The sequence below is a fragment of the Camelus ferus genome, chromosome 20 (assembly GCF_009834535.1).
Source record: "Camelus ferus isolate YT-003-E chromosome 20, BCGSAC_Cfer_1.0, whole genome shotgun sequence".
In the NCBI taxonomy this organism is placed as follows: domain Eukaryota; kingdom Metazoa; phylum Chordata; class Mammalia; order Artiodactyla; family Camelidae; genus Camelus; species Camelus ferus.
In genome coordinates this window covers 26677669-26699232 of record NC_045715.1, presented here as the reverse complement: position 1 = coordinate 26699232, position 21564 = coordinate 26677669, and the positions used below count along the sequence as shown (strand labels likewise).

Here is a 21564-nt window from a genome sequence, read left to right as displayed (position 1 = left end):
ACAGTGAATGAACAAATAGAGATTCTCAATTAGAACGCAGATATTATACTTTTAAAAAGACTCAAATTAAAAGTCTGAAGTTAAAAAACACACCTAAAATGAAAAATTCACTATATGGCTCAGTGGCAGACTCAAGATGGCAGAAGAAAGAATCAATGAACTAGAGAATAGATCAATAGAAATGACCAATCTGAAGAACAGAGATAAAAAATGAAGGAAAAAAATGAATAGAGACTCAGAGATCTCTGAATGACATCAACTGTGTCAATATTCAATTGAATGGGTGTCTGAGGAGAGGAGATAGAAGTGAACAGAAAAAAATTGAAGATATAGTGACATAAAATTTCCAAAATTTGATAAAAATCTACTGATCTGCTTTATCTACTGATCCAAGAAGCTCAAAAATCTAAGTAGAATAAAAACAAAGAAAATCATACCTAGAGATATCATAGTCAAACTCTTAAAAGCCAAGACAAAGAGAAAATCTCAAAAGAAATGAGAAAAAATACTCATTACTTACAGGGAACATATGATAATAGCTGACTTCTTACCTGATACATTGGAATGACATTGTCAAAGTGTTGAAAGAAAAATATTCCTAGCCAGTAAGTTCTAAATCCAGCAAAACTACTCTTCAAAAATTTAGGCAAAATAACTCCCAAAGCATAGTTAAAATAAACAGAAATTAAAATGATACTCCTTAAAAATGTATTTAACATGCAAAAAAGCAGTCAAGGAGGAACAGAAAACATATAGAAAAAAATAGCAAAATGGTAATATAAATCCAACCATAAAAATAAGTACATTAAATGTGAATTAATGAACATATAGAAACAACTATATGCTATCTGAAAGAAAAACTCCTTAGATTCAAAGACACAAACAGGCTGAATGCAAAGGTTGGAAAAACAACACACTGTGAAAACAGCAGCCACAGAAAATCTGGAATGAGTATTAATATCAGATAACATAGACTTCAAAATCAGAAATAGTAGCAGAGGCAAAGGAGACTATTTCATAATTATTAAATGGTCAAAGCATCAGGAAGATATAACAAATAACAACAGAACTTCAAAATTTATAAAGTAAGAAGTGACAGAATTGAAAGGGGAAATAGAAAAGCCAGTAATAAGAGATTTCAATATCCCACTCTCAAAAATTGATTAAACAACTAGACAGTAAATCAGCAATGATACAGAAGACTTGAACAAACTCTACCAACCAACTTGACATAACTAACATTTTGTGTGCATGTGTTTAGGTGTGTGTCTATTTTGTCTGATACTATAATTTAATTCCCTTGTGGTCAAACACTATAATTTGTATGATTTCAATCCTTTTAAATTTATTGAGGCTTGTTTTATGGCTTAGTATGTGGCCTTTCCTGGAGAATGTCTCAAGTGTGCTTGATAATCTGCAGCCACTGGGTGATCATTTTATCATTAGGAAATATCTTCCTTGCATTTAATACCATTTCTCATGTAGCACAACTGGTACCTTCTCCAGGAAAGATCATATACTGGGCCACAAAGCAAGTTTCAATAGAATTTAAAGGATTGAAATCATACAAAATATGGCATCTGACTGCAGATCATCTGAATTAAATTATAAAACAACACCAAAAGGAAATCTGGGAAATCCCCAAATATTTGGAAATTAAACAACATACTTTTAAATATTCATGGATTGGAAGACACAATATTGTTAAGATGGCATTTTCCCCCAAATCGATGTATAGATTCAATGTGCTCCTATCAAAATCTCAGCAGGGTGTTTCACAAAAAAAGAAATTGGCAAGCTTATCTTAAAATGTAAATAGAATGCAAAGGAACTAGAAGAACCAAAACAAATCTGAAAATGAAGGACAAATTTGGAGGATTTATATTACCCGATTTCAAAACTTACTATAAATCTATAATAATCAAGACAGTGTGGTGTTGACAGAGAATGGGCACAGTGGAATCTACATGTGATCTGTATTATAGACCAATGGGACAGAATTAGAAGTCCAGAAATAAAACCATTTCTGCACAAGTGATTTTCAACAACTCAGTGGGAAAGGGATAATCTTTTTCAACAAATGGTGCTAAGCAATTGGAGAGTGACGTGAAAAAAAATTATCTTGAATCACAAATAGACTTAAATGAAAGAACTAAGAATATAAAACTTCCTAGAATACAAATAGGAGAAAACCTTTATGACCTTGGGTTTAGTAAGGAATCCTTAAATATGACAGTAAAAGCATACTCCATAACAGAAAAGCATGATAGACTGGACCTCGTCAAGTTTTTTAAGTTTTGCATTTCAAATGACACTATGGAAATGAAAAGTGAAAAGATAAGCCATATATGGAGAAAATATATGGAAATCTTATATCTGATAAAGGATTTATATCTAAAAAAAAAAAGATCTCTTACAACTCAATAAGATGACAAACAACCCAGTTTTAAAATGGGCAAAATATCTGAACAGACATTTTGTAAGAGGAGATACACAGATGGCTAATAAGTACATGAAAAGATACTCAATGTCATTGGTTGTTGGGGAAATGAGAATTAAAACCACAGTGAGATACCTCTGTACATCTACTAGAGTGGCTACAATCGAGAAGACAGCCAACAGTGTTGATGAGGATGTGGAGAAACCAAAATTTTCATACCTTGCTGTCAGGAATGTAAAACGGTACAGCCCCTTTGGAAAACAGTCTGGATGTTTCTTAAAAATTTAAATATAAATTTACCATTAGACTCAGAAATTCCTTTTCTAGGAACAAACCCAAGAGAAATAAAAAGCTATAGCCACAAAAAGACATGTATGTGAGTGTTCATAATAGCACTGTTCATAATAACCAAAAACTGGAAATAATCCAAATGTTCATCAGCTGGTGAATGGAAAAAGAAAACATAATATATCCACGCAGTAGAATACTATTCAGCAATAAAAAGGAATAGATTTTTGATTCATGCCACAATATGGATGACCATCAAAACCTTTATGCTAAGTGAAAGAATCCAGACAAAATACAGTACATAGTGTATGATGCCACTTATTGGAAATATCCAGAAAATGCAAATTATTTATAAAGATAGAAATCAGATTAGTGGTTGCCTTGGACTAGGGGAAGGAATGGGGGTTAATTGCAAATGAGCTCAAGAGAACTTTTTGGGGTAATGGAAATGTTCTAATGGCAGAAATTATGATGGTTGCACAACTCTATAAATCTACTAAGAATCATTTAATTATACACTTACAATGGGTGAATTTTATGGTATATAGATTATGGTATGCAAAACTGTTCAAAAAAAAAAACCAAAATAACTTTCCTGCCTCTCCTCCTTCCTCCCAACTCAAGTCCTGGGGGAGGGTGGGTGGGGTAAGAATCAGGTCAAAAGAGAGGAGAATGCTAACCACATCCTTTCCCCAAAGCCAATTTTAGCTGGGGAGGAGGTGGGTGTAGCAAGGGTCAGGAAAGAAAGGAGTCTTACTTTAAACAAATTGAAGTGGTAATTAATATACAGGATTAAATATTTTAAACCAAGTCTATGTTTTACCTTCTAACATATTTCCATTGCCAATTAATTAACAGAAAAGTCACTTGGCCTGAGATTTTACCTAGTAGCAGGGAGAAGACACCCACCACATTGCAGGAATGAAAGACCAGCGGGAGGCAAAGGTAAAGTTGATTTTATAATCACCCCCTAATGAAAACTAACTTTTTAGCCTCTGGTGACACGAGGATCAGCAACAGAGCCACAAGGACACAAATTCACTGGTATAACAAAGTATAGATTCAAAGTGTTTGGGGAACAGCAAAATTTTGAACTCAGAAACTGTTAGACCTGGCATTGAGTCCTGGCTTGGCTATTTAATAGCTATGTGACTTTGGGAATGTCACTTAACCTCTCTGATTTCAAATTACTTATCTTCACATTGATGACAGTAATATCAATCTCAAGGGGTTACTATAAGGACTAAGTGGTATGATGAATATGAAAGGATTTTGAGAGAGGACTTATCAGTCTATGTGTATCAGTCAGGGTCCTCTCAGGGAAGATGAACCACTATGAGTGATACAGACTAGGGATTTATTATAGACCTCGCATGGGAGGTAGCAATGCATTCTCCTTAAGGCTATCACTTCTGCATCTAGTGTTGGGTCCAAAGTCAGCAAAGCTGGAAACTGTGAAGGGAAGATTGATGTGAAGTAGAGGTGGGGGCACTAAGGTTTAGCTGGAACCAGGATTCAGAGAAGGAAGGAGGATGTAAGGTGGGACCTGATAGAGCTGGGTGCCCAGCTTGTACCCCTCACCAGCAAGATCAACCAGCAGATCCGTCACAATATGAGTTACAACAGTGCCTGCCCTATAACAACCTTCAGAGCATAATAAGATGACCCTTTCAAATCTTATGCAAATTTCTCTTTTGGCCTGGCTTAACCTGGAACCACACAGAGAAGAGAATTCTGGGAAACATGGTTTCAGCTTAGCTAAATTGACATAATACACGCCACCACAGTCTACCCTATGACAACTTGGCATCCATACATATTTTTTTTCATCATATTTAACGTCCAAATAAAAGCAACTGCAAGATTATTCTTTGCCTTGCATGATGCAACTATCTCATGTACCACCAAAAAAACACAATGACCTTCTCTGTATAAGAGGATACAAGGTTCTTTTATCCATATTTGGGAGATATTCACTCCTCTTCCAGCTGAGTCATACTCAGCTGATGATATTTTGTAAATTAAATACTAACATAGAAAGTTAACTATTAGTTAACACATCTTATGTTAGATGGGAAAGAAATGGGAAAGGGAAAGAAATGGGAAAGGGAAAGAAATGGGAAAGGAGAAAAATAGGTTAATATATTCATAGCAAAATAAGGGGAAAATACTCATAACTATTATAGTCCTCATTTCTGAAACTGGTTTTATGGTCATTGCCTGTGTTTATAACTATCTTCTTCTACTTTCCATTCAATATTACCTTTGCCCTCAATAAGCATTTTCAGGTGGTCAAAGTTTCTCACCTGAGGGGGTGATGCAATCTTTATTCCTAAAGGGTCTGGAGCACTAGCACTCCAGCCTATATGAGGTTGCTGTAGTTTAGCTTTGATCTTCATCACAGGACACTGGAGAACCAAGAGATGTTCCAGGAGATCTCCTACATCCCAGACACACTAGCATACACCTCTTTACCGCCACGGGACAGTAACCACCAATTTCCTCTTGCTGAGATCAGTCACCTGTGCTGGCATGGTAGTCCCTCTTCTTTGGCCTTCCCTTCCTCCAGGCAAGATAATTGACTCTGTCCCCTAGAAGGCTATTCGTTTGCCATGATCCTTCAGGGACACCCAGGAGTGGGGCTGTGGTTTTGTAGCCCATCTTCAGATAGTATCAGTATCTTGCTGAGAATCATACGTAAGCCAAGCTCAAATTTTCTTCTGAAGTCAACTTGTCATAGAAAGGGAGGGAGGAAGCAAGGTGGCAGGAACAAGACCAGCTACATAATTTGTGGAGCCCAGAGCAAAAGGAAGATGAAAGGACCCTTGCTCAAAAATTATGGATTTCAAGACAGTGACAGTAGAACATTAAAGCAAATGTGGGGCCCTTCCAAACACGGGCCCTTCGAGAATTCCCAGGACCCTTGACTGGAGTATGAGCCTCGGCATCTGGACTACTTACACATGCAACTTACTTATGCTTTAGGACCTGTTTGAGACCAAGTTCATGTATACCACTTACATTTGATGATGGAGTGGTCCATGCATGCCCAACTTTGTGGTTTAATGTGTCAGACACCTGACACCTAATTCATAATGGGCCACTCAAGTCATATGGTAACTTGGCCCATGGTCAGGTGTTTTCAACCTCTACTAGGACCCGGGAGCAAGACAGAGCTATTTCTCAAAGGAGAATAGTTATCCACATAGGATGGCATATCTGCTCAAAATTCTGATAGTCTTTGCTGCGATTCACCTACTAAGGGCTGCCAAAGGCTTCATATAAGCATCTCAGTCTGCCACAGACACTTCAAGCATCATTGGATGTGCTGGATCACATGGTTCCAGAGGCAAAGCAACTTGCACAGCAGCCTGGATCTGTTGGATCTTGTCCTGGGTCCCATTCAAAACTATGCAAGCCTGAGTTGAGAATTTATATAAGCTCTAGCCCTTAAAAGTGGGCCACAAGTGTGGCCACAAAGCAGAGCAGACCAGAAACTATGAATATATCTATGGGACTCCACCATCACCAAAGAAAAATCACTCCAGGGATGTGCTCTATTGATGTTTGGTGGGTAGTCCTAGATTCCTTGAACAGAAAAGTTAACATTTTTAAATCTAGAAAGCTGGATGGTACAGTGGTTAAGACTGGGGACTCTGGAGTCAGACTTCAGGGACACTTGAGCCCAAATATAAGCCCCATCACTTTCAAGCTGTGTGAGTATGGGCAAGTCATTTAAAACTTAACCTCTCTGAGCCTCAGAGGGGATAATAACACTTACCCATTATTTATAACTATTACGAGTTATAGTAGTTATCTAAGAGTTGTATCAACATGGTAAGGTTTTTATAAGGATCAAATGAGCCACATGTGTGAAGCACAGGGTTGAGGCACAGAGTAAAGACTCAACAAATGATTAGCTTTTCTTATGATGAACAGAGGACAGAAGTCACTGGATTTGGGTAGGAAGAAATCATGGTGTGGCTCATGGGAGGGCTGCCCATTGGAAGCTGGACTCTCTAGGCTTTTGACTTGCAGTATGATAGGAGAGAAGTGAACCGAGAATGGGTTCAGGTTACCGTTCTGCTACTCCACACTGGGAGACCTTGGGCAAGTCCTTCCCCCTCTCCGCAGTTCTGCTGTCTCAGGTGGAAAGCCACAGTGCTGCTCTTCATGATTTCCTGATCTCTCCCATCTCTGACAGTCTATGACCATGCGGTGGCTCCTAACTGCCATGAGAGGTGGGCTTTTCCCTCCCTGCAGCCAGGGAGATCCCACCTGGGTCCCAGCAGAGAGCTCCTCAGCCAGGTCCCTGCAGCTTTTCACCCTAAAAGCAGGTCTAGCAAAGACCAATAAGAGGTTTTGAGTATTTATTAAAGCTCTGGCAATGGCTCCCACATAGACAACTGAACTATTTTCAGCCCCAGCTCTTTTCTTTTCCTTTTGAAGAGTGGGTGGATTTTAAGACAAACAGGCTAATTAGGTATATGTTAGCACTGCCACAAAAGCAAAACAGTCAGATTTCCCAACACGACACCAAGCTGGGGCTTGGCATTTGGAGGATTAGAAGGGAAGTCCGGTGGTCATTCCACCTCTCACACCCAGGGGTCTTGCCTTTCTGACCAACTGGGCTCTCACTAAGCCGAGTAAGGGGAGCTTCTGTGAGGGTCTCCATCCGGGGGGTAGAGGTGGCAGGACAGCAAGATTCCCTCCTTCCACTCTCCAGGCCCCCAAGTTAAGAGCAAAGACACCACAAACACTTAAGCAATTAGAGAATAATTTAAAACAAATGTGGACTGGAGTCCACATGGAGCAAAGTAGGCTTGGCTTAATGCGCAGTGTGGCAAGAGGCTTCCCAGTGCTTTATCTTTCGCTGGGGAAAAGAGGTTCCTTCCTGCACCAAACACACCCAGGATTCTGGTGAAACCTGCCCTCCACCCAGCCCCCCCACAACACAAACACACACAGGCCCCTTATTACTTTGCTGTTTTAAAGCAGCCTCCAGCCCAGTGGAGCTGCCCTTGAACATAAATCCCCCGGCATATTAACTAAATAAGTTTTGGCTGCATACAGCAGAAAATCCAAAATAACAGTGGTGTAAATGAAATAGAAGGATACTTCTTGTTCATGGAAAAGACACTCAGAAGTAGGGAGTCCAAGGCTGGCTGTGTGTGGTAGAGAGGGTGTGAGGATGTACCCAGGGGTAAGCAGGAATGAGGCTGCCCTGTCAGGCCCTCCAAGGACATGATTTTAACCTTGAGATTTATCAGGCCAGCAAGGAGGAGGGCATCGCAGCCCCAACCTGCCTTTCGTCTGCCTATTGGGCACATGTGTATTCTCTCTCATTCATTCATTACTGAGCAGTCCCTCTGTGCCAGGTACTATGTTAGGTGCCAGGTCATAGGGTGACTAAGGCAACTATGTCCACACTCTTGTGAAATTCACAATTAAGTGGGGAAGACAGATAAGAAGATGTAAACAAATACAGTAACACCGCTAGCTAAAGGGTACAGAGGAAACAGCCAGGATACTGTAATAGAGAACAGCAGGGGAGACTGACTTAATACAGGGTGGAACAGGGCACAGCTAGAACTCTGCAGAAGGGGTGGGGGAAGAGATGGCCATGGAGAAGGTCGTCAGGCCAGCCAGGATTCTCAAGAAGCAGATCGAAACGATGGCAGAACTTTTGAACAGGGCCGCTGCCAACCACGTGGGAGCTAGTCATACTCAAAGGGACCCAGATAGCCTGAGGAGAGCACACAGTGTGCTCTAACCACGTGCCAGGCCCAGGCCAGCCCTGCACAGTGTGGTTAAACCTCTGTGGTAGACGGGGTGAGGCCCATTTAATGCAACGAGACACACTCAGGGCAGGTGCAGTGAGCCGGCCCTACTTCATTAAGTAGCAAGAAAGAAGCAAAGCTGGAATTTGAACTCGGGTCCTCAAGATCCACACCCAGGCCCTCTGTATACCTAGCTACTCAGCTCATAAGAGGAAAGTGATGTATTTAGGCACATCCATGTGGATTAGGGAGGGCAGGATGCTGGCCCGAAAAGCCTGGTGCGGGTGCCCATGGAGAACTAACAGACCAGCCCGACAAGGGCACAAAGGCCAACTGGCCTAAAGCATCACATTACACTCCCCAGACCTAATGGCTTTACAGACTAAACAGCACAATTTACAGTCAGCTCTGGGATAATGACATCTCCCCGTCCAGTTCTGCTCCATTCCGAGGGATTCCAGCATGTTCCTCAGAGACATTATACAGAGGCCCACAGGACTGAGGTTCTCGGGGCTCAAAGACAACCATTGTGAAAGAGGTGGAGGAGGGGCTGGGGGGAGGGGAGCTAAGTGCTATTGCAGCCTTGAGCGCGACAGAGGGGCCACCCCAGATACATCTTGCCAGACCTCATCTGGAGAGGCCATGATGACACAGAGGTCGACCAGAAAGCTGACAAATTGACTGCCTTATGTTCATTCAAGTTTTTAAGTAATCAAATAACTCAAACCCAGGTAGACAGTCTTAATCCCCAGAAAGAGCTTGCTTTATAAATCACCCACAGAAAACCGTTTCTATTTCCCCCAAGTCTCTCTTATTGGTAGAAAGCTGTTATTTTTAGATTAAAACTAAACCTTTCAAGCAAGTCAGATTATCTTTGTGTGTCATTGCTTTAAAATATAAAACCTGAACTTCATAAAGGATTTTTCCTTTTTTCTACAGAGCATCATCTTTATCCATTTCTGGGCCATGTCCTTTTATTTATAACCAGAAGGCCAAGTTTTCTGAATGCCATGACCTTATGTGTAGAGCTGTCAGTGTGAGAATTCTTATCGTTCTTACGTGTGCACTCAGAGTGTGTGCGTGAGTGCAAAGTCACTGTTAGTGGGCTTACCTGTTCTCTTTATTCCTCTCATTTTCCCCTAACTTCCCTTTGAAGCCAAGAAAAAATGCATACATAGCGGATACACCTGGGCTCCCCCAGTGACTAAGGATATGGGTTTAAGCTAAGCTCCTACCATATTTATCTGCTCGTGGAGTGTCAATTGCTTAACAGTTGGTGCTTCTGCTAGGTTGAATATGTGATTATTATCAGCTTTACAGTGAGTCCAGATCATAATCAGTCAGAGGGCCAGGGCTCTGTCCACTTTATTATTATTTTGAAGTGTCCCTTGGTCATCTCTCCACTTTGTTCCTGAAGGAGTCCATAATTCTGCTGGTTTTGCTTTGTTTCATCAAACTTCTCGGCATTTCCACATGTCTGCAAGAGCACCCAACATCAGACAGCATGGTGAATGAGTAGAAGATGAACTCAGGAGGCTGCCAGACCTGGGTTGGAGTCTATTTGCTATCCCTTAGTAGCTCTGTGGTTATGATCCAGTCACCTAACCTCTCTGTGCTTTGATTGTCTCTTCTGCAAACAGGAGTAATGCCAACATAATGTACTTGAGGCACAGTGCAGGGCACACATAACACTAGCTACTGTTGTTATAGTACTAAAAATTATAATAATTATTATTGTCAAGCTGAACAGCTGTAGAATGGGTAGTATTGGTGTATGCACTTCAAAGAAAATGGATTCCCTCTCTTGACAAAATCACCCATAAATCATTGACGTATTATTTTCTACCTTTTCATCTGATCCATCTAGACAATAAATTCACACATATAGATGAAAAATCCTACAGACAGGACAATGGAAAGGAACAGTGTGTGACAGTCCTAACTGGTAGATAATCAGTATGTGCAAGACCTGCGGTGTAGACAGACCCAGGGCATTCCTTGTTGGTCTCTGCAGTAGGATTAAGGGTGTGGATCTAAATAGCAGGGTCCTCACGAATACGGGCTGGCCTCCATGCCAGTCTCTTGCCTTCTGCCTCAGCCAGAGTGCTCCTTCTAGGACTGACCATTAGCATCCTAGCCCTGACTGAAGAATAGGATCTTCAAGTCAGAGTGTGAGTGGCCAGTTCCAAACCAGAGACTCGGGGTCTGGCCAGGCCAGAGAAGCCAGGTCAGAGAGACAAACCCATTGAGGGAAGCTGTGTTATAGCAGACAATGTCAATGCTTCCAGACGGTCCCCTGAAATCTCTTTTTATCATTTCTGATCGCCCCCTACTTTGTTTGGTGTGATTTCCATCACCTGCACCTGTGACTATCTTCTAGCTACTTTTTGGCCCCTCACACAGAGAGCTTCTGACCCTCCCTTTTAACCCACAACCATGGGGTGGAAGCAGAAAAGTCCAGGTCGTTTGCCTTGGGTGGCCGCCACTGGGAGGCAGGCTCTCCAGTCCAGAGGTCCCCTGCAAAATCAGACTGAACCTTTCCCCCACTAGCCTCCTGTCCCAGGTGGCTCCTTGCTCATCTTCCTCCCCTGTCCAGCCTCCCTGCTCCCTTATGCGCATCCTCAGGAGCAATTTCTTAATAAATTACTCCCATTTAAGTCATTATCTCAGGTCTGCTCCTGGGGCCTCCCATCTAAGCCATGAGTCAAGGCAACAGTCCTGAGTATGGGAAGTTGCTAAATTCTCCTCTAAAATTCCCCACCTTCCAGCCAGACACTAGATCTGCATTTCATTCTCTATTTTGTCTTTTGGGATTTGATCCCTTTCAGATGAACCAAGACTCTTGCTCGAGTTTGCAGCATTCTAATTCTTGGTTATGATTCTTTCCCATTTTCAAACCCACAGCACATAACTATGACACATGAGGACCTAGGGCTGAGACAGCCTCCTCCCCAGGGGTCAGACAAACCTCCCAATTCCAGGCCAGTGGGTGGAGGCTTTGCAGGGTGAGACAGTGGTTTCCAGCCTCACCAACAAGTCCTCTTTTAGCACTTTTTCTGTGATGGGTAGTTCAATCTTGGCTGTCATTCTGCATCCATACGATAGCCTGATCCAAAAATGAACAAGGTCCCTTTGGGCACTGGGGTTCCTGATTGGCCCCACAACTTGGCCCCCTCTCTCTAAACTCCTTTTAAGGAGGCTTGGTCTATAACCCAGGACTCACACAGACACCCCGGGAATATAGAGCCCTGTTAAGTTCCCCACCAACCCCCTTGCAGATGAGACCTTTGGAGAAGACAAGTGAAAGGACCAGAAAAGTTCTTATTTCCTGTGCTCTCTCCCATATTTGTTGACATTCAGGGTGGTAAACTGGGAACCCCAACTTGGGAAAGATAACAGAACTTATGGGCTCTGAATTCAGGGGTGAAGCAGGTATTGTGCGTCTTGGAAACTTAAGCAGACAGTGAGGCACAGGGTAGGATGCACACGGCAGAGAAGACGGAAAGTAGCACGTGGCTCTGACAACCAGATCTGGTGCCCTAAATGAGTCCCAGCAAGACTTAAGGTGCCATTCATCAATAGCCAGTCCACACTCATGAGCAGGATGCAATAGAATCGTGACATTCTGAGTTAGTAACATGCCAGCAATAGGCAAAAAATCCTTTTATTTAACCAACATGTACAGTCTTATTACCAAAGTAGGCTTTTTTTTTTTCTAAGCTTCTTGAAATACTGAAAACAGTGCTAGGTATTTTTGCCTAAGTTTCTTTACTATAAACGATTTTGCCACCAACATTTTTGCCACCAACGTTTTTTGCTGCATAACTAGCTGGCCATAAGGCAATTCTGCCGTAAAAGATAAAATGTGAAAAATAAAAGAGAGACATTGAAAAGGGCATAATGAAACATGAGAAATGAATAAAAAATTAAGAAGATTTTATTGTGAAATACAAGGCACTTGAATACATTTTAAATGTGTGTAGATTCACGCCAATCTAGACAAATAAAACGAGTTTATTTTTATTTTGTGGGCTGTACCTAACCACTTGTCTTCCAAGTCGTTCATAGTTTTTTATACTTCTTTTCCTTGTTGATTTGTTCTCTCACTGAGCATTGCACATTTTCTTTCTTGCTAAAATTTCTTCCTTCATTAAGAGAGGTGTCAGTTAACAAAAACTAGGATGCATATTTGTAACTGAGCTTTGTGCTGCATTGTGAAAACCTCCACACTGCTGTTTGTTCTTGGCATGTTGTCACATGTCCACGGATAGACGTTCCAAAGTGCTATGGGAAATGTGGATTCAACTCTGTGACCTCGACGCCTCTTTCTTCTCCAATGTAGGGTGCTTCAAAATAAGAAATCAACTCCTGGGGCAAATCATTGTCATTTTCCATGATTTTTATATATTCTACGTCGAACCAGACTGTCAACCAGTTATTTTATCTTCCGTGGTACAGTTGCTTTACGGCCAATTACTTATGTGGTAAAAATGTTTGGGGCAAAAATGTCTGTGGCAAAGAAACTGAATGCAAAAATACCGGACAAAACCAAGAACAACTCATCACTTTTGGTAGACCCCTAGAGCCTGAAGCCCTACACAAGGAGGCACGGGGACAGACCTTTCAAAGTTGCTGCCATCATTGACAATATCCCCAGTGGAGGGCTTAGGAGCAGGGACAATGGGTAGGGTCGGCTGCACTTATTTCTCCTGAATCTCCCCTGCCAAAATATAAGCTACTGTTAGGGTGATGGGGATACCTAAAAGGAGTCTTTGGGGACCAGGGCCAGACCACCCTATCAAGGTAGTTAAAGCCTCTCCTGGTTTCCAGTGGCTCAGAGGGGCAGAAGGGTGGGCTGCACCAGCATCAGAAATAACTCAGTCTCCCCTATGACCCTGGGCTCACCCAGTGGGACTGAGCCATGCACCGCCCCTGCCCGACTGCATGTCTACTTTGGCATTTTTCTCTGCAAAAAGGAGACAAACATGGGCAAACCTACCTTGTGGGCAGGCTCAGAAGCTTACTCCAAAAAATATCCCAGGGAGGCAACAGGTAGGGGTCCTTTCCTCGCATGTCCCAGCATCCATTGATGGCACATCCACAGACATTGAATCTGCTGCATTCCAGGCGTATGGAATCCCCAGACAGCACACTCCAGCTCGGTAACTGGGGCAGGGATCTTCGGCTGCAGCACGAATAGCTTCACTCTATTGTGCACTACTTGTTTCTTTTTATCCTGCCCCGAACATTTTATGGGCTCCTGCATGTAAGGCCAAAGTTATTGTGCCAGCAAGTACACAATGTATCCATGGGGAAATCATTACTCTTGTGTGTTTGAAGCGCTTGTTTGAACCGTCTTTAAATTATTTCTCTGGAAATAGGTCTGGCTTGAATGTGTTTATCCCTCTGCCTTTGTTAGTGCTTGTTTGCCTTCGCTGGGCATTGGTAACAGATGAGCAGAGTCATCATAAGGTATTTAGCCGTTTGAGGCACTGTAGTTGCTTCCACATTTCTAGCCAGATAAAATCAACACAAGAACTGGGAAAGGATGTGATGGCTCGGAGCCCAGAGAGGGGAAAGTCGGGTTTGATGGGGATACAGAGCTCACCATGGAACAGCTCAAGGAGAGATCTTCAGTTATAGAATTGAGTGTGTGTGTGTGTTTATACACAGGCACACATTCCCCCTCCCCTTTCTTTCTAATATACAGTAGATATCGCAGGAATCCTGAATCAGAAGTGAGATAATGAGTGAGAAATGATGTCCAGAGACATAAAACAAAAGCAGCATGGAAGTTCTGTGTTGGGCCTTGCCTCGTCTCATGTGTGATTCTAAAGAAGTCACTTTCCTTCTCTGAACAGTGGAAAACTTGGACCAGAGCTGAGAGCCCTCCCAATTTTGATTTTCCAGGAGAACAATGGTGAAGAAGATCCCGGGGGAATCCAGGCAGAGGGACTCTTCCTAACCCAGAAGGTATATTGCGAGGGGGTCATGCAGTCCAGGTGGCCTGGCATCATACTTACTAACTAGTGTGGGTTCTCGAGTCCCACAGCAGAGGTTCAAGTCCAGGCTCTGCTACTCCCTAGCTGTGCAACCTTGAGCCAGTTCTCAACTTCTCTGTGCCTTTATATCCTCATCTTTAAATTGGGGTTAATAATAATAGCTGGTAGCAGAGGGCTTGAGGGAGGAATAAGTGATGTGCATGAGACATTTAGAACTGTACCTACCCACCTAGAAAGTGCTCAGTGGGTGCTTTTAATGTAAGTATATAGCTACACATGTATTTATGCGCACACACACACACACACACACATACACACACGCACACACCATATATATATATATCCATATATCACTCCAGTAAAGTGGAAAAGTCTATCAATGAATGTGGCAGAAACTGCCAGATGCCTACCAATAGCTTTTCACCCTTGGGAAAAAATAAAGACAAAGTAAAACCCTTGCCCAAGATGCCAGGATTCAAATTCCAGCAAACTGATTCCAGAGCTTAGATTGCAGGGTGTGAGAAGGGTTGGTGGACTATGAGGTTAGGAAGTGCAGCTGTACATCGAAGTGTGAGGACCCATGAGCTTTGTCTGTGCCCTGCAGATGGCAAGGAAGCCTCTAGAGCTACAGAGCAGGGGCGTGGCTGGGTCTGGAGGGTTTAGGAAAGGTACTCTGGGACAGGGTGGAGGATGGATTCAGTGACGGGCAAAGACTGTGTGGGGAAGCCGATGGCAAGTTGTTGTAATCCTCCACAGAGACCAGGGAGACCTGAACTGAGGCAGTGGCTGGGGGTGGGGTCTGGGCACCAGAGTGCTCAGCAGACTGAATTCTCCTGCTTGGGAGACTTGGTCATGCCAATGACCAATGCGGGGAACAAAGCAGCAGCATTTTTGGAGAGGAGAATGTGGTAATCTCAGTTTGAGATATTAAACTTGAGGTGCCTAGAGATCCCTGGGGAGATATGTTCAGTGGTTGCGCTGCTTAGGAGAGCAGTCCAGTCTGAGCACAGAAATCCCAGCGGATGGAGGGGATTTTCATCCAGCTGAAGCCTGAAGCCCTGAAAAGGGATGTAAGAGCTCAGGGAGGTCCCCCCAAGCAGGAGAAGAGAGCATCTTGAGAATGCAGCTTGCATAGGTTCTGCTCTTCCCCCAGCACTCAAAGTGTCAGATGCCAACATTGGGAACCAAATCAGCTCCCAGATCGTCACAGGGTCCTGGTACCCACTGTGGCTTCCTCTGAACCAAGCCTGGGGCCTGCCGTCTAGTGCCTTGGCTCCCTTTCAAAGCCTTGCTAGTTCTGGACGGGACGACTGTTACCAACCACTGACCAGGCCGCCCAATCCTCCCTCTGATCTCTGTCCACAGCGGGCAGAACTCCCTCCGCTGAGTTCACATTCCCAGATGCTCCTGAGGCTCCTACAGAAGAGACCAGACACAGGGGAGACTCTGCTTTGATCTTCCAACCACACGAGAGGCGCCATCGAGCTACTCCCGTACTCAGCCAGGTGTGTCTCACAGCATCTGAGGGGCTGGGCAGGAGAGGTGGCTTCCCTGGTTCTCCTGGCTTTGATTGTCACAAGGACATTTTACAGCAAAGACGTTTAATACGGCAATTGATGTTTATATCTAACACAATCCCCCCAATCTCCAATTTCTGTCTCTCCCTATCTTTTAACTCAAGGACGGTGGGGTTAGTAAACTGGGTGTGGGAGGGCGTAGTGGGAGGTGGGGGACAGTAGGGTGTGGAAAACATGGTTAAGAACCCTGAAGATTAACCCCAAATTGAACTTTTAGTTGGGAGAAACCAGGAAAGGTTAAAACCTATACTGAGTCCCTGCAGACGAGATGGATTTTCTCTGGCTGCTCCGTTGTCTGGTCCAAGAGGATGAATTCTTCCCCTCCACAGAGGGGAGAGGCTGGCGAGCAGCTGTTTCAGAATCCACAGGTCTACGAGGTGGCTTTCTGTGAAGCGCTCTCCCTCTACAGTAAGAGCATAGCAAGAGGGAAGACTTCAAAGTACAGCAAGAAATATTCAGGCCAGACAGAAGAAGGAACTTCCGGGCAGTGAGAACCACTGGGAGAAAATTATAGAAATAGTATTTATCTGATGTCATTTGGATGCAGTTTTATTGGAAAGCAAAAGAATGGATGAGGCATTCCTGCCCCAGGAGAGCACACCCGAGAAGAAAGTTAAATATCCCTAAATTCTGGGGGAGAATTGGTTGATGTGGAAACCTGGTGAAATGGCTGATGCCTGGGGTCTGGAGCCAGATGGACATAATATTTTATCCCAACTTCAACACTTGTTAACTGGGTGGCCCGGCCCAAGTGAAAATAACCACACAGAACCTTGGTTTTCTCATCTATAAAAGGTATCATATTAAACGTGCAGGATTATTTTTACCTACTAGAGAAATATATGTAAAACAACCTACACATAGTGGGGATTCAATTTTTAAAACTTGGATTGGGTTTTCCACGGACTTCTGTTTTTCTTTGCATGTAATAAAGCACTTAGTTCTGGTTTCTATTAGAGTTGAAAAGCATTCAGATCTGACCAGGAGCAAGAGTCTTGAGGCAAAAAACAAACTCCATTGTCTGCTTGTTTATAATTGGTGACATCTTACCCATTACGTCTAGGACTGGTGGTGACTGAGGAGGGAGACAAGGGCCCTGTGAAGTGTCTGGTTGATGCTCTGGTTTAAGCTGCAGAGTTTTTATGACACCAGCATCCATGGCTTATGGTCATGGAAGCACGGTCCAGGTCCCTGTGAAAATGCCCAACACCCAAAGGCCCCCTGGGGAAAATGAGGGGAAGATCACTTCCAAGTAACATGAAAGCCAACCCTTTGTCTTTTCATCATGTCTCCAGTGCTAAACATATTGCTTCTCTAAAGCGCAGACTCACCTCCAGCTGCCTGTCTACCTAATGTAATAAGTAAACTCAAAGAGTTTGGTCTGTTATAGAGCTCACTCCACTGGTCTTGGAAAATGGGTCAGAAAGAACCCCATCCACTGTGATATAATTAGCTTTACTACCATGGAGTTTCTTTATGTTTTGGTGAACTTCTTAGCGAGACCCAATTTAGGTATCTGGTTATCTGAGTCCAAGGCAAGTGATGGTATTAAAAGGCAGTGTCAGGTTAATGCATTCAGGGTAAAGGGTCATGGGACTTCCTGAACTGCATTTGAATTTGTTACAGAAAGATCAGATCTGATGTTCCACGTGCCACAGGAGGTCCACGGGGCCAGAATCAGCGCAGTGAAGTAAAAAGCCATTAAACGGTTCCCTAGTGACCCAAGTTAATCAGATTTCACCAAATGCTTAACCACGGGAAAGAGTTTACATATGGAAGACACTGCTTCTTGTGCCTACATTTGATTTCTTTCTCCTCTGAAGCAATGTACTTCCCACAGGGTAACTTTTTAAAACTCGGGCCATTTAATTTTGGGAAACAAATTTTGTTTAACAAAGGAAAAACTTAACTTCATGTGTTTCCCTCCAGATCCTCTGACTTTCTGAGATTATGTATTTTGCTGTTGGGGAGCTTTTTCCTCCTCAGTTATACAATAAACTCTTCGTTGTTGAACATTGTATTAACCACAACCCTCTAGTAACCAGCACATCTGTAAATCTCCAGTACAATAATTGTTGTTCATAACCTTGACCCTGGGGCTCTGCGTGGTCTCAAATGCCTTCCAAGTCATCAAAGGGAATGCATTAAAATGATTCTGCATTCCCAGGGCTCACATCAACCAACCACAGAGGGAAGGAGTCCAGATCAGTACTAGGTAGAAGAAGAAATAAAGTGGGGATTTCACGTTTGCCACAGGTAATTCACTGAATGGATAATAAAAATCTACACTACATCTGTGAGAGCTTGCCCCACTCAATGTCTTTCTTCATGGTGAACATGGACTCAACCAAAATCCTTGGGCACAGCTTTTGGAAGTACACAGCTAATAAAAGCAGACGTCAATGTACCCAATTAAATCGCTGCTGTTTGTGCTGAATTTATATTATCCATTGACAAATAAGAGGTAGATAAAAAGCTTTTAAAATTTGAAACTTTCATCTAGGAGTGGATGAAACATAACCATCTGCTGACCACACAGCAGCAAACTCTTAGGTCATCTCCGGGCACCAGGATGGACAGTACCAAGTGTCACAGGGAATGCTTTCCTCCCTTTGAGAGAATCTCTTTATTAGTCACAGCTACAGAAAATAATAAAAGCATAAAAAAAAAAAAAGAAACAAACAAAGAAGGAGGAATAGAAGAAAAAGATTGATGTTGGGAGGGGCAGTTGTATGACCAGACTGATCAGGACTCCCAAATTCAAGCTCACTTCTTAAATGTATCATGGCAAGAGAAAGGCTGCAGAGTATGCTTCTGCAACATGAGGTGAATTTCATTCTGGAGGAAAACCAATGCATTAGACCCCATGTAAGTTTCTGTGTAAGTCAGGTTCCACCGCCATCGAAGACTGGATTTGACAGACAACATAAAACTGGTTGATTGGCATGTGGGGGGAAATCGGTTGGATTAGGGAAGAACAAAATCATATTCTACCATAGTTAGCAGAAACGTCTCTTCACAGCAAACCTAAACATATTTGATTTTACACAAGAACACCAAGAACAGGATGCTGAAATTTCCACAGATAGAGATAAGCCAGTCCCTAGAAAGAAGTTTTTAAAAGGTTATGGTATAGTCTTATTTCTATAAAAAAATTTATAACCTTTCTGGGTTCTTCATTTAGCATTTCAGAAAGGCCAAGATAAGTGAGGAACTACATGTTTCCAATGATGGCCTTTTTTTGACATGTGATCTAAAGAGTGTATTTTCTATATAGGCACCGAACTTCCTACAATTTAACATCATGCCTGACTCTGATCTTACCAGAAGACAGCAGCCTATAGTGGAAACCTGCATCTTCCAAATTCCATATTGTCCACCCAAATAATCTGCATCACCCCAACTGTCTACCGTGTGTTTCTCAGCAGGGATGCTGCTCCTGGCACTTGGGCTGGAATAATTCTCCCCAGGTGTGTGGGGGTGTTTGGATGTTTAGCATCCCTGGCCCCTACCCACTAAATGCCAGCAGCACTCCCACCACTAAAGGTCTTTAGGATGATCATATCTACAAGCACTCCCCAGGAGAGCTCTTCCTTCTCCTATGAGAACACGGGCTACTTCATGTGAAGGCTCCAAAGCAGTGACAGAGAGGCCAGCTACAACCAGGACAGATCAGGCAATTGATTGTGCTTTTCTGGCCCCATCTTTTCTGGACCACTTATCTTTCTGCTCTTTAGGTCACAAGCTTGGAGTCATCAATGACACAAAGATGATGCAAAAAGGCCTTGGTTTTGCATAGATATTTAACTTCAAAAAGAAAATCCATGGTATCATGGGAAACCTGATTCGTGTTGGTTTAATTTGCTCCAGCTTTCTTTTCTCCTTTCCCCCAGGATTCCTCAGGATCAACTTCCCCTTGCACTATCTCTGAACTTCTATCTGAAGTTTGGTGACCAACTGCCTAAGCTTTAATGAGCTTCGCACACTAGCTTTGCCTCCAGATAGGGCTCTCCTCTGCGGAGCCTGATCTCATGGTCTCCTCCAAAGCCATTGGCCCCCAGCCCCACCTTTTCAGACTGTGGTGGAGATTCTCCAGAGAGAGCAGCCATCAGTTCTTTTCCTCCTTGCATGTGATGCCCCTCCATCAAGATGAGGATCTGTCTCTTCCCTTTCTTTTTTTTTTTTTAATTTTGTTTTTTATTGAAGTGTAGTTGACTTACAATGTTTTTTCAGATTATTTTCCATTATATGTTATTACAAGAAATTGAATACAGACCCCTGTGCTATATAGTAGGTCCTTGTTTTATTTTATGTATAGTAATGTGTATTTGTTAATCCCCAACCCCTAATTTATCCCCTCCCTGCCCTTTCCCCTTTGGTAACCATAGTTTGTTTTCTATGTCCATGTGTCTTTTCCCTTTCAATCTGGGCTGGCCTCATGTCTTGCTTTGATCAACAGAATGCAGCAAAAGCTATGGATGGTAACTTCTGAGACCTGGACTGCCAGGTCTGCCTGGGCTGCCAACTTCTGAGCTGCCGTGTAGAAAGCCAGATTACCCTGAGACCGCCATGCCATAAGGAAGCCCAAGCTAACCACGTGGGGAGGCAACGTGAAGAAGCACTAAGTCACAGACCTGTGAGCACAGCTTTCCTGGACCTGCCAGCCCAGCCACCTGCTGAATTCTTCCAAGTCCCCCAGCTGACACCACATGGAGAAGAAAACTGCTCAGAGGAGTGCAGAATCATGAAAAATAATAAATCATTGTTTCCAGCCATGAGTTTTGAGATGATTTGCTATGCAGCAGTAAATGCCGAAAACACAAGATAATGGCTATGGTTAAAAAAAACTCTCTCTGCCAGGTTGCATTGGGCTGTGCTTTAAATCTCTTAATTTGGGCAGGACTCTCTTAAGCAACTTAAACAGCCTGCCAGCTCACACCAGGAAAGGAGGAGAGACGTTGCCTGTTGGCATTTCATCTGTGGCACGAACCCTCATTCACTGGCATTTTTTAAACTCTTTTTTGGTAGGATTCAACTTGCTTGCTGCATTTTGCCAAAGAAAGGAGGTTCCTCATATCATCCCAGGTATAACATCTTCTTTTGGTTCAAAGGACACAAGGATCAGCGGTAGTGAAGCTTCGTAGGAACTGGTGTTCCGCTCTCATGTTACTCCATCCCAGTTTTAGCTAGTAGATGCAATTTTTCTTCAAGGGATGTCTTGGCAACCACATCCAAAATTTCATTCTCTTCCTCAGAAATCATTTTTCCCTGAAGTATAGACTCATGTTTCAATAAATCAATTGCATCATTTGTAAGATTTATTTCACCTTTGAACATGATTTGCTTATCTAGAAAATTTTTAGAATATCCCGGCGTTTTCCTTCTCAGTGCCAAAAAGCTTTTGTTACATCTCTATTTCTATATTTTATTAACTTGCGGGAGTTTACCATCACATGTGAAAAACAGCAAAAAGGTTA

At 42.9% G+C, this 21564-nt stretch overlaps 1 protein-coding gene and 1 long non-coding RNA gene across 2 annotated transcripts in view; one reads left to right on the top strand and one right to left on the bottom strand.

The window, feature by feature from the left end:
* Nucleotides 1-13643, bottom strand: part of DAAM2 (dishevelled associated activator of morphogenesis 2) — a 128327-nt gene extending 114684 nt beyond the window's left edge. The window contains 1 exon segment of the mRNA XM_032463013.1: nucleotides 13508-13643. The gene's annotated coding sequence lies outside the window, so the exon portion shown is untranslated.
* The window catches only part of LOC116658270, a 34551-nt gene extending 13212 nt beyond the window's left edge, over nucleotides 1-21339 (top strand). Inside the window, exons 4-7 of the long non-coding RNA XR_004313572.1 lie at nucleotides 3587-3673; nucleotides 14370-14481; nucleotides 15876-16015; nucleotides 20547-21339. This is a non-coding gene — a long non-coding RNA (uncharacterized LOC116658270). The remainder of the gene's footprint in view (nucleotides 1-3586; nucleotides 3674-14369; nucleotides 14482-15875; nucleotides 16016-20546) is intronic.
* Nucleotides 21340-21564: the final 225 nt, after the last annotated feature.